A 13,035-nucleotide genomic window follows, 5' to 3' on the forward strand; every position below is an offset into this window, starting at 1 on the left:
TACACACCAATCCATCAAATTATTTCCTTCCTTTTTCTTTTTCTTCCATGTTAGGTGTCTGTCTGGTTCCTCCCTTCTTTTTCAAAGAGAGGATCAACTTTCTGCCCCAGATCCTACTTTCTCCTTATCTGTTCTCTACTTCATTTTAGTAACATTTCTGTGCAGACAGCCTAACAGACCTGACCTCAGATCTCTGGCCAGGAAGTTTTTACTCAAATACTTTGACAGTGTTTTACTCATCTAAAAGTGAATGTGATCCCTAGACAAGTATGAGGCTGAAGGTGCGTCTCATTGGACCTCACATGTGAGCATACGTACGTGGGAACATGGGGGTTCTTTTACAGGTAAAGTCATGGGGAAGACAAGTCATAAACCACAGTGGTTTCTCAAAGGCAGTGATAGAGATAAGATGATGAAGAAACTCCTGTCTTCTCAGTATTCACAGTTTTGTTTGAGTAGGGATGTCTGGAAAGGGGAGGAGTATAATGCTAACGTTTTGCCTTGAAGGGATTTATGAGTTGCTCATATTTATATATCATGCATATCATTTGTTTGTGCTCATACTCTTGCTTAACCATTGATAGTACTGTATGCGAAACTCCACATTTTGATGTACTCTTGTTTTTAGTGATTACCTGGTAATTTTGCCTTCCCCCCATTCTTACCTATCCTAATATGGCCTCTTTTTTTAGCCTTTCCAGGTAAGCAAACTCCAAAGCCTTAGTCGTTGTTTTGAGGAACTAACTTTAAAATGTATCTATTCTATTGAAAATCTTGTTGCTTTTCCGCTGAGGATAAATAGCAGTGAATCAGCTAGGAGACCTTTCTGGTAACCTGTCACCCCAAATGTAGACACTCCATTTTGATTTGCCTCAAGCCCCCTTAATAGATGAAGGGTTGGTTTTTGAAAATGAAACTGTAGCTTGTTTAGTAAAATTGCTTGTTTCTGTGGAGGCAATGTGCCAAAAGTAGAAGCATCTATGTTACAGCTGTAAAGCTGTCTGGTGCCTCTCAAACAATAACTTTGTCAGTTCATTTTTATGGCTGAGAAAGTAGCAGTCTAGGTGACCAACTTTCTCATAATTGCTTGGGGGTGTTTACTGACTGCCCTTGATCAGACTCCAAACACTTCAGAGGTAGGAGAGCCTAACCTATTTGTAGTCGTTATTTACCCTCAGCCCTCAGCCTGCCCTTTGTTTTTTACTTACAAACAAAAGAGTAAAAGCAACAGGCTGGTCTGTAGGAACTCTCAGTTACTTTCCCGGCCGCTTCTGTGTGGTTTTAGGTAAGACAGAGACTGGAACTATGTACATCAAACTAATTATCTCAGAGCCCTTTATTAGGTCCAAGCCGCTGGACAACTTAGAAGATTTTTATTAACAATCAAGACTCTTTTGTAAAATTAAGGTAATTTTAGGAGATTGATGGTCCCTTCCAGCCTGACACTGGAGTGATGATGGAGTGAGTGAGCAGCCTTCTAGATTGGAGAGAAAGTAGCATCAGGTAGATAAACTGTGACTCTGTGTTTTATGGAATATTTGGTTCGTTTTTTTTCCATTTCCATAATCACTCTTGATTTTCCTTAGTAGTTCTAGTCCATACATCCTGGACATTTCTTTCTTGCCTTTGGATTTTAAGTGCATGAGTTAAAAGAACTAAGCTAGTAAACCACATTAGGATGTTGTCAATAAAATGCCCTTACAATGTTGTTAAAGACTTTGCTTTATGGCAAGCACTCTTGCAGGGGCAATGGCAGAGTCAACCCTGAGAGTAGTTAAAAGGGATCCTCTGTGGTTTGCTTTGTAAGCCTCACTAAAGCAACAATAATTGAAATCCTTGAAATATATTGAGTAATGATATGTTGGTAAAGCAATACATGATTATTACTTGTCATACAACTTTCAGGTTGGTGATGTTTTTCATGTTCTTTCATTTGTAACAGATGAATAATGTAAAACAGCTTGTGAGGAGTACAATGACGTTTTGTTGTCTGGTTAATAATTTCAGCACTATTTGCAAAATTGCCCTGCTAGAGCATGACCTAGGAATTGTAAAGCGGAACACAAATAAAATAGGAAATGTGTATTTGCCCATGAATTCTTCGTGGACTTGTTACAAAAATACTTGTTTGCTGTCCTGTCTTTTGCTCACTCCTTTGTCCCCACTGAGAGAAGAGGGCCTTGTGGCCAGGCAAATGTGATGGAGGTGGGAGTACGTGAAGGAAGAGTAGACAAGGTTTTATTCATCTCTGTTCCCTTTCATAACTCTTCCTAAGAGCAGAGAAAGCTGGTGAGAGAATGACAGGCAACCCTGTTAAAGACTTGGGGGCCGGGCGCGGTGGCTCACGCCTGTAATCCCAGCACTTTGGGAGGCTGAGGCGGGTGGATCACCTGAGGCCAAGAGTTTGAGACCAGCCTGACCAATATGGTGAAACCCTGTCTCTACTAAAAATACAAAAATTAGCCTGGCATGGTGGCAGACGCCTGTAATCCCAGCTACTTGGGAGGCTGAGGCAGGAGAATTGCTTGAACCCAGGAGGCAGAGGTTGCAATGAGCCGAGATTGCACCACTGCAGTCCAGCCTGGACTCCGGGCCAGTGCAGTGAATAAATTCTGCCTCGTTCCTGCTGAGACCTCCCTTAGTTGCTCTGCTTGCATCAATTTTTAATGAGCAATCTTTCTGATTCTTGTCTCTACAAAATGCGTAAACTTTAGTATGATTATTTAACATCTTAGTCTTCATTTTTACCTCGGGGCATTTAAAATTTAAATAGCCTTGTTCTAATAAGCAGAATAGGGGGTAATTTTTTTACCCTCAACAAGTTTGTCTAGAGGATACCACTAGGAGTTATACTCACCTGTTCCTATTCATCTCTCCTGGGAACTCCGTCTTGAGTTTGTTATTAGCTGAAATGCTAATACGTGCTCTTTACTCTGTGTGAGAAAGTCTGAGGGCCTCTCGGATGCCCGTCATGGGCCAAAGAGAAAAAAAATGCTGGGATGGTTTGCTTTTAAGGTTTTGAAATGAAGCACTTGATGCTCTTTCTGATGCCTTTGTTTTAATTTTGCTGTTGATATTTGCAAGGACTTTACTTGTTAAATATCAGAAGCCTTTTCTCAGTATTACTGAGTTGTATTTGTATAATTCCTTAGGGCTTTAATGTTTACAGCGTCCTGGTTTAAGTATAAATAAGTTTATCTTTGGATTACCTGCCGTTCCAAACCTGACATTAAAGATCAAAACAAAGAAAGATGGGATCTTAGTATTCATTTAAATAAGTTTAACTGGCTAGGCACAGTGACTCACACCTGTAATCTCTGCCCTTTGGGTGGCTGAGGTGGGAGGATCGCTTGAGGCCAGGAGTTTAAGGCCAGCCTGGGCAGCATGGTGAGACCACATCTCTACAAAAAAATACAAAAATCAGCTGTGCATGTAGTGGCTTGTCTGTAGTCCTAGCTACTCAGGAGGCTGTGGTGAGAGGATCACTTGACCCCAGGAGGTTGAGGCTGCGTTGAGCTGTGATCATGCCACTGCACTCCAGCCTAGGTGACAGAGCGAGACCCTGTCTCAAAATAAATAAATAAGTTTAAATGATAAGGTAATCCTGAATGTTGTTTATTTGTAGAGTAAGTAAATTATGTTTCAAATTGGGACAAGGTGATGAAGTTTAACTTGAAGAGCAGAGTCCTGAGACCCTGGGAGATTCAGCTTTACCGTCAGTCTGGATGTATGGAACCCACTATTTTTTGTTTTTCCAGAGATCAATTTCTTGGACCCTTTCTCAGAGATCTTCTACCTAACTCTTCAATTATTTCTGTTGCTGGATCAGACTTTGACCAAATGCTCATGCTGCTTGAGTTGCCTGGGCTATGTGCCTGACTCCATGCTGAGATACACAGAAATCTCAGGCCAAAAGCTGGGTCTCCCCTCCCCCCACATGGTTCTGTGCACCTGTGCATTACTCATTCCGCATGCCATTCTCTCCATAATTAAGAACAGAAATGTTTGTTCTCGTCAATGTCATTGTGTCCTTGGCATCCTGCACAAGGTCTGGCAGTTACATTGGGTTCAACAAAGGTTTGTTGAACTGAACAAAGTAACAACGAAGAGTTCTAAAAACTGGAGTTGAAGATTATACTACAAGCCTGTTTCCTGGTACCTGATGTCTTTGACAGTCTTAAAGCTTGCATTTCTGTAGCCCTGAATTTAAATCAAGTTCTTTTTGAAACCATGTTAGGTCATCATGCCTGCTGTGAATGGATTCACCAGCTTTCTACCATTCATTGCTAGTTACTGAATTTTGAATATTCTTCCCCCACCCACTCTACGGATAATTGTTATTGTCCAGCTCCAGAGTTCCTTGCCTCTAATGAAACAATTGCTGCTGCTTTATGCAGTAGTTTGTTGTTTATGTATGTGTTAAAAATCTTCTGTGTGACTTTCAATTCCTTACATCATCTTGCACAATGAATGTTGATTGAATTTAATAAAACACAACCTAAGAAAAGCGTAGTATTTACACAGTAAGTGTATTTACACAGTAAGTGTATAGGTTTTTTTTTTTTAACCATTTAAGCCTAAAAACAACTTGATAAAGTAGCTAATTGGGTAGATTCCTCAATTTCAATGAAACTGAGGAAAATTGGGATTTAAGAAGCTTGTCTTATGTGAGAATTAAACCCTGGTCTTTCTGCTCCTGATGCCCTTGAAACAGCTAAGTAACAAAACAGGTTCAAAGAGGAATGTTTGAAAGAAAAGACTTGAATTTCAAATTGGCAAGACAGAATTGTTAACTAACGCCGGCCTTGTGATTTGAAATGGCCAAGTGAGAAGATGATGGCTACCCTTATTTAAGAATTCTATGAGCAACTCAGTTTTGGTTCTTGGTAGTGATATACATTAAGGTTTTAGCAGGAAAATTTAGTCATGGAGCAATTTGTTCTTTTGGCCACTTGCTCCTTTTTAAAGACAATGACTGGACCAGACTAGAAATTCTTGAAATAAAGCCAATGCTAGAGAAACGGAGATCGACTTTCAGAAACAAAAGGCTGGTCCTTTGATTTACAGCTATCTGAGGACATCCCGAAAGTTCGCACACCCAACTTTCCAAGATTTCCTAGAAATTGGGGAAACAGAACAGGTAATCTGGGGAGACACAGAGGAATAGGGTTGGGGGGAGTAGACAACTGTGACAAACCAGCCACCCTTCCCTTGTTCTTTTTATTTTCTTATTTTTTAATAACCATAATTAGGTTATCGTGAAGATACTACATTTTCAAGAGGAGGATATTCTTGCCAAGCTACAACATGGAAAGATACTTTAGAAAGAAAGAATGTGAAGAGCAAAAAAACTCACTTGCTCATCTACCAAACTGTGTAACTCATTTGCTCATTTGGCGTCTGTGGTGAATGATTACACTGTGTTAACCTCTTTGTTCACATGGTATTTTTCTTCTACTGGGGCAGTGTTTTCAGTTGTTAAGATGTTACTCATCAAGGCACAGTGCTAGGCACTTTATATGCATTACATCTTCCAGTCCTTAAACAACCCTTGAAATTAGCACCTGTCATCCCTTTTGGTAGGCCAAAAGTGTTGATCAGACAGTTTTAAGTAATTTGCCCCAAGGTCATGCTAGAAAGTGATGGAGTCCAGGTGCAAACCCAAGCCTCCCTAGCGCCTTCCTGGCCCGTTTCCTCTCTGGGTGGATGCCCTTGGGAAGAAGTAGTTTTGGTTGGAGAGACCAGTATGCCTTCCCTCATTTCACCTGAGCCAGAGGAATGTGCCATCAGTACCTAGCTTCTGTGTGAAAATAACACCTGGAAAGAAGATGAGTTTGCCAGCAGCAGTTTAAGGAACAAGAGATCTTACTTTCAAAGGAAAGTGTAATTAGAAAAAGAAGGAGAACAGAGTTCTCGTCCCTGTTGTTCCATCTCTTGCCTGCTCTTTCCTGGGCTGGTCAGCTTGCTTCTGGGCCTCAGTTTGTTTATTTGTAAAACTGTGAGACTTCTATTATATCCTAAGGGCCTTTGACCTCCTCAGTTCTGCAGTTACTAAGGTTTCCACAAGATAATAATCTCTTTAAATCTTGTAAAATTTATACAGTGCCTGAAATGCCTCCTTGTGTTTATTTATTTATATGTCTGTATCCCCACGCAGTTGCTTGTGGATAGACAATGCATCTGTTGGCTTTTGCATAGCACAGTGTCTAGAAATAGTGTCTTTGCAAATATGAATGTATATGGAATAAAAATGTGCTCTCAAGAGATTTATATGCCGTTGCTGTTTGGTAGCTTGTTAGTAACCCCAGTTTTACTATCTTATCTTTCTTTGGTTATTGGCATAATTTTTCAATTCTTTTTTTGTTAAGGTGAAATGCATAGAACATAAAATTAACTCATTTAGTAAATACACCTATTCACAATGTTATGCAACCACTACCTCTGTTTCCAAAATGTTTTTCATCACCCCAAAAAGCTGTACCTATTGAGCAGATGCTCCTCAGTCCTGCAAACCTTCCACCCACCCTCCTGCCTCAGCCTTTGGCAACCACCAATCTGAGTTCTGTTTCTGTAGATTCATTTATTGTGAATATTTCATGTAAGTGGAGTGACACAATATGGGTGATCTTTTGGGTCTAATCCTAATGCTTTCAAGCTTTGTCAGCATTCTAGCTTGTATTAGTGCTTCATTCCTTTTTATGGTTGAGTAGTATTCTATTGTTTGTACATACCACATTTTATCCATCCATCTTCTGATGGACATTTCAGCTGTTTCTATCTTTTGAGTATTGTGAACATGAACACATGTACAGGCTGCTATGAACATGCCTGTAGATGTGTTTGTTTATGTGTTTTCAATTCTCTTGGATATATTACTTTCAATGGCAAAAAGCAATTATTTTTGTACCAACCTAATACAACTAAAAGTGGAATTAGTGGGTCATAAGGGAATTTTACATTTAACTTTTTTAAGGAAGTGCTACACTTTTCCACAGTTTCTGTTTTACTTGCCTACCAGCAGTGTAAAAGTTTCCAATTTCTCCACAAACTTGCCAACATTTGTTATTTTCTCTGTGTGTGTGTGTCTTTGTCTTTTAATAGCCATCCTAGTGTGTGTGAAGTGGTATCTCATCATGGTTTTGATTTGTATTTTCCTCATGATTAATGATGTTGAGCATCTTTTTATGTGTATGCATGTGTTTGTGTGTTGACTATTTACGTATTATCTTTGGAGAAATGTCTATTCATTTAGCCATTTTTAAGTTGGGTTGTTTGTCTTTTTGTTGAGTTGTGAGAGTTCTTCCTCTATTCTGGATACAAGTCCTTTATCAAATATGATTTGGAAATATTTTTCCCATTCTATAGGATGTGTTTTCATTTTCTTAGTAATGTCTTTTGATACACAAAAGTTTTTATTTTAACGAAGTTCTTTTTATCTATATTTTGTTGCTTGTACTTTTGGTGTCTACGGATCTGTTGCCAAATGCAGTGTCATGAAGATTTACTTCTGTAAAAAACTCTTCTAAGAGTTTTATTATTTTTTAAAGCTTCTATAAGTAGGTCTATGATCCATTTTGAGTTGATTTTGGTATATGATATGAGATGGGGTCCATGTTCATTCTTTCTGCCTATTTGGGGTCCCTGGAATTTTGATAATATTACATTGACTCTAGATCACTTTGAGTATTATTGCTAGCTTAATAATAAATCTTCCATGGATGGGTGTGGTGGCTCATGCCTGTACTCCCAGTACTTTGGAGGCCGAGGAGTATCACTTGATCCCCAGGAGTTCGAGATCAGCCTGGGCAATATAGTGAGACTCTGGCTCTATTAAAATCAATCAATCAATCAGTCTTCTGTTTCATGCTACTATTTAGCAATGTTTTGTAGTTTCAGTATACAAACCATTTACTCCGTTGATTAAATTTATTTCTAGGTATTTTATTCTTTTGGATGCTGTTGTGATTGGAATTGTTTTCTTAATTTTCTGATTATTCATTTCTGGTGTGTAGAAACACAATTGGCTTTTGTGTGCAGATATGATACCTTGCAGCTTTACTGAATTAGTGTGCTAGCTCTAGTAATTTTTTTGTGGGATCTTTGAGATTTTCTGTATGTTGGGATATGTCATATGTGAGTAGATAAATTTTATTTCCAATTTGGGTGCCTTTCTTTTTCTTGCCTAATTGTTCTGGCTAGAACTTCCAGTACAATGTTGAATCTCAGTGGTGAAGGTCAGCATCCTTGTCTAGTTTCTGATGTTGGGGGAAAGTCTGGTTCATATAGTCTTCTGTCTCATGAAGTCAGAGCTTATCAAAGCATGGTCCCTAGACAGCAGCATCCACACCACCTGAGAACTTGTTAGAAATACTCATTCTTGGGGATTCCCTCTAAACTTTCCAGTTCTGACACTGTGCGGAGTGGGGCCTAGCAATTTGTATTTTAAGAAACGCTTTAGGTGATGTGGATGCACATTGAAGTTGAAGAACCACTGTAGCAGAGTTCGAATTTCTTTGAAGTTAGTGTCTGTGCTTTATTTTCTTTGTATTCCTTTTAGTTCCCTTGTGGGATTAATCAGTGTTGAATAATTAAAAAAAAAAAAAAAAAAAGAAATTCAGAGCTAACCAAAGTGCCTACATTATCTCTTAGCTTGTGTAAGAGTCTTGAGTCACTATGAATGGTTAGAGATTCATCATTAGACATTTATGAGATTCATCAGAAGATCTCACATTTTGTATGCAGTATTAGACCCATTGCAAACAGCTTAAGTGTACTTGTATTTAGACCATTTGTTCTGATAATTACTTTCACCATTATTATCTGTTTACCTACTAGCTGTGGCCTTATAGCTACTTCTGCCAGCAAGAATTTCTGTTCCTCAGCGATTTAAAAAGACGGAAGGGTCACTTTTATAGGATATATTGGATTTTATCACATCGTTATTTCATCTTTGCCTTATTTTCTCATTAGTTTTATCTTGCTGTGTTGTGATATCAACTCCTTTGCATCCTTTTTGAGCAAGACGATATTTAAATCAATTAGGAAAAAATGTAATCTATTGCAACTAAGGGCTATTGTTGAAAAATAGCCATTTAGTCATACAAGTACCAGTTTATAGACAAGTCCAATAATTATATGAATTCATTACCTGTTTACATGTATTACATGAATACTCAGATGATAAAAATACCATTTAAACGTGCCTGAAATTATAATATAATTGATTAGTTTATGGCTGATCTTTTTCTAAGACTTGTTTTAAATGATGATTTATACCCTGGATTCCCAGTTGCCACCACTTTGAGATTTCCAAACTTTATTTGTAATTCATCTAATTAGTCTAGTTCTGTCTGCTCCCAGAATGGGTGAATGTTGTGAAGATAGCGTCTGAGATGTGTGAGCTCTAGGTCAGTGGTTCCAACCGTTTTGGCACCGGGGACTGGTTTTGTGGAAGACAATTTTTCCACGGATTGGGGGTGAGGGAGACTGTTTCAGAATGAAACTGTTTCACCTCAGATCATCAGGCATTAGTTAGATTCTCATAAGGAATGCCTACATCCCTCTTCACGATAGGGTTCGCTGCTGATTAGGAATCTAATGCGGCTGCTGATCTGACAGGAGGCGGAGCTCAGGCAGTAATGCTGGCTTGCCCACTGTTCATCTCCTGCTGTGCAGCCCGGTTCCTAACAGGCCACGGACCACTATTAGTGGTTGGGCACCCCTGCTCTTGGGGATCCCTGGTAGCAGGGAAGAAATAGAGGATGGGCAGAATGATCTTGCAGCCTTGGTGCGGGCTCAAGAGTTCTCCAAGAGCTTGTGTGGTCCTAAGAATACAATGTTGCTGGTCTTTCCTTTTGTCTCTTTGATGTATGAATACTGTCATAGAATCATTGCATTAATTACCATTGATTGAATAATAAAGGCTCTCCAACGTTTCTGGTTCAAGGTTTAAGTAAATGAAAAATAAACTCATTAACAAATGCTAGCAGACTTTTAAGACTTTTAGGAACTTTAGGAAGAGAAATTAGTGTTTTAATTAGGGAAAGATTACAATAATATTGGACATTCTCAAACACAGTTGAGCAGAGATAGTAAACTCACAGATTGGGAAATAAATGTTTAGGAAGACAATAACTTCTTTTCGTACCACTATGGTGAATGAGATTTTATTTTGTTAGCTTTTAAACTCCAAATTGCTTATAGTTGTAATGGTTTATTTCAGAAAGGAGAGGAACTTGGGGTTCTAAGGCAAGGTAGAGTTTTGGAAACTATTAGTGCATATTTATAAATGTCCTTTGAAATAGTTTTGATGACAGTGACAAAAGGGGGAACAAACATGTTAAAGTCATTTGGCTACTCTTGAAATCAAGACTGTGTAAAAAACCTTTTCTAGCTGTAAATCACATACTTGTCCTACATTCTTTAAAGCATTTTACACAAATGACTTTAACAGTTTTAGGGGTCATGCCTAGGGTTAAGAGACTATTTGCATGGTAAACATTTTGGTGATTAAAAAGCAATACTTTATTGAGGTGGTAGCACCTCTGTTCACACTCTGTACTGTGAAACATTTTATTTTTACCTAATGAGGAAGGATTGTTCCCTAAGTCAATGTTGTACCAAGTGTATACTTGTTGATTTTATGTTGCATGGGTATGGACTATTAAAAAGCTTTAGTACTTGTAATAGTAACAAAAAAATTTTTAAAAAGCAACCAAAACTATCAATAAAATTATAAAAACCATTGTAAAGAATAATGATAACTAGTAACATTTTGATGAGTGATTATTGTGCCATGCACTGCTCTAAGCACTTTTGCACGTTATGAATTTAATCTTTAAACCTGACCATATGAAGTAAGAACTGTTATTCTCACTTATGACTATTAGGAAGTAAGGCTCAGAAAGGCTAAGTGAATTGTTCAGGGTCATACCACCAGTGTGAATAGTGAGCTGGGGAATAAAACCAGGCAGACCACGCTCTTAACATCTGCTGCATCGAGCTGTGTACATCGGCCCTTGAATTTCACAGACAGTGCTCAGGATGGCGCAGACATCCCATTGTTTATGATTTATTTTTAATTAATCAATTAAAATACAAATATTGAGTAAATACACAACTCTCTGTATGGCTATGTCAAAAATGCTGAAGCTGACGGGAAAAATGGTTTTGGAAACCAATGCCTTCAGCGATTGGTGGATGTATTTGTTTAAATTATACTTAAGAATTAAATTGGGTCATGCAGTGATCGATTTTTATGCCATTCTCTTCTTTTGCTGTGTTTATTTTTTACAGTTATAGAGATGATCAGATAGTTTAGTGATTTGGTGTATTATCTGTGAATTTGGATTGAATGCTTGGCACTTGGAATGTTAGACAAATATACAAATGTTCTTCCCTGCTCCTGTTTTCTTTCCTATTTCACAGACTTGTTCTTATGCTCACCAGTGTCCCTGTCCCTTTTTTCCCTACTGAGTCCTCTCCTGTGAAGTGATCATAACACTGGTTGTACTGTGAAGTGAAAGATCCATTGTATGCACATTTAAATGCAGCACTGGATGGCAGGATCTGCCTTTTGCCAAATAAAGTGTTGTATTTCTCTTGGTTTTTGTTCCAGCTGAGCAATTTTCATTGCCGACAGCACAACATACATTAGGATAAAGCAAATAAACAATGCAAGGCACTTGGAGCCAGGAAGTCCCATCTTGGACTAGAAACACAAAGTTTTTCTATTGACATTTGGGAGGAGGGCTGCTAAATAGGCGAGCCAGCCACCAAGTAGAAAACCAGTGGCCATGAGGTTCTTGCACTTCTAGGGAAACCATTTGTTTAATTGTTAGATCTTTGAAAGGTGTCCGAAGTTGATTTTGATGTAACAGCAGCCAGTTTCTTTGTAATTAAATATTAACTCAAAACTATATCTTGGGTAATTGTTAACCTTACCATTCGTTGTTTGCCTTAGACATGTAATTAACACTCATTGAATTTAGCTTTTTGTTGTTGTTCACGTCTTTTATTAACTCATACACAATTGCTTGTCTTCTGTTTTTAAAAACGTTTTTGGGAAGACAGAGTCTTGCTCTGTGCGCAGGCTGGAGTGTGGTGGCTTGATCATGACTTACGGTAGCCTCGACCTCCTGGGCTCAAGCCATCCTCCCACCTGAGCCTTCCAAGTAGCGAGGACCACAGACACGCTCCACCATGCCTAGCAACTTTTTAAATTTTTTGTAGAGATGGGATCTTGCTATGTTGCCCAGGCTGGTCTCAAACTCCTGGGCTCAAGTGAGCCACTGCGCCGAGCCTTGTCTTCTGGTTTGTTGAAGCAGTAAGTCAGACAATATTTGCTACAATAATGTCTGTCAAATGTTTGTGACTGGCCATAAAAACTCCAGCACCACATTCATCTGAAGGACACTGCTAGTGAAGGCCACTCATTTTGCTGTTGTCATCTACCTTATCGTATCTCAGGACATCCAGCTTAATCTTTTTCTATTACGTTTGTTCTTCTTGGGAGTGGTATGACTACTTCTATGAAGTCCCAACACAAGATGAAGAGCGGACTCCTTTTGAATGTGTAGTTAAGACAGAGTATGTTCATCTTTCAGTTGCTTGCCAGCAAAGATCAGTCTCTGCTGATCAGGAGAAATTCCTTCTTTATTCTGGATCTTGGCCTTTGGATTTTCTGTTGTGTCCAAGGGTTCAGCCTTGAGAGTGGTGCTTTTTCTGTAAGGACTTTTACGAAAATCTGCATTTTGGTCGTGGTTCCATCCCAGATGGTGGATCAGAAAGCTGAATTTCCTACTTTGAAACAAATTTCTTGTTAATTTAATGCTTTACTTTGAAAAATCCAAGTAAATTTGGCATTCATATTTTTAATAGTTCCTTATTTTAAAATATGATCTAGGCCTGATGTGGTGGCTCACACCTGTAATCGCAGCACTTTGGGAAGCTGAGGTGGGTGAATTACGAGGTCAGGAGTCTGAGACCAGGCTGGCTAACGTGGTGAAACCCCGTCTCTACTGAAAATACAAAAAT

The 13,035-nt window shown here is 38.7% G+C and overlaps 1 protein-coding gene and 1 pseudogene across 4 annotated transcripts in view; one reads left to right on the forward strand and one right to left on the reverse strand.

Annotated features, from left to right (window-relative positions):
• The window catches only part of FNDC3B (fibronectin type III domain containing 3B), a 363,872-nt gene that overhangs the window by 175,298 nt on the left and 175,539 nt on the right, over nt 1–13,035 (forward strand). The gene's annotated exons all lie outside the window — the stretch shown is intronic.
• LOC107128885 (ubiquitin-ribosomal protein eS31 fusion protein-like) lies at nt 9,540–12,751 on the reverse strand (annotated as a pseudogene).

This window comes from Macaca fascicularis, chromosome 2 (assembly GCF_037993035.2).
Source record: "Macaca fascicularis isolate 582-1 chromosome 2, T2T-MFA8v1.1".
Lineage (NCBI taxonomy): Eukaryota > Metazoa > Chordata > Mammalia > Primates > Cercopithecidae > Macaca > Macaca fascicularis.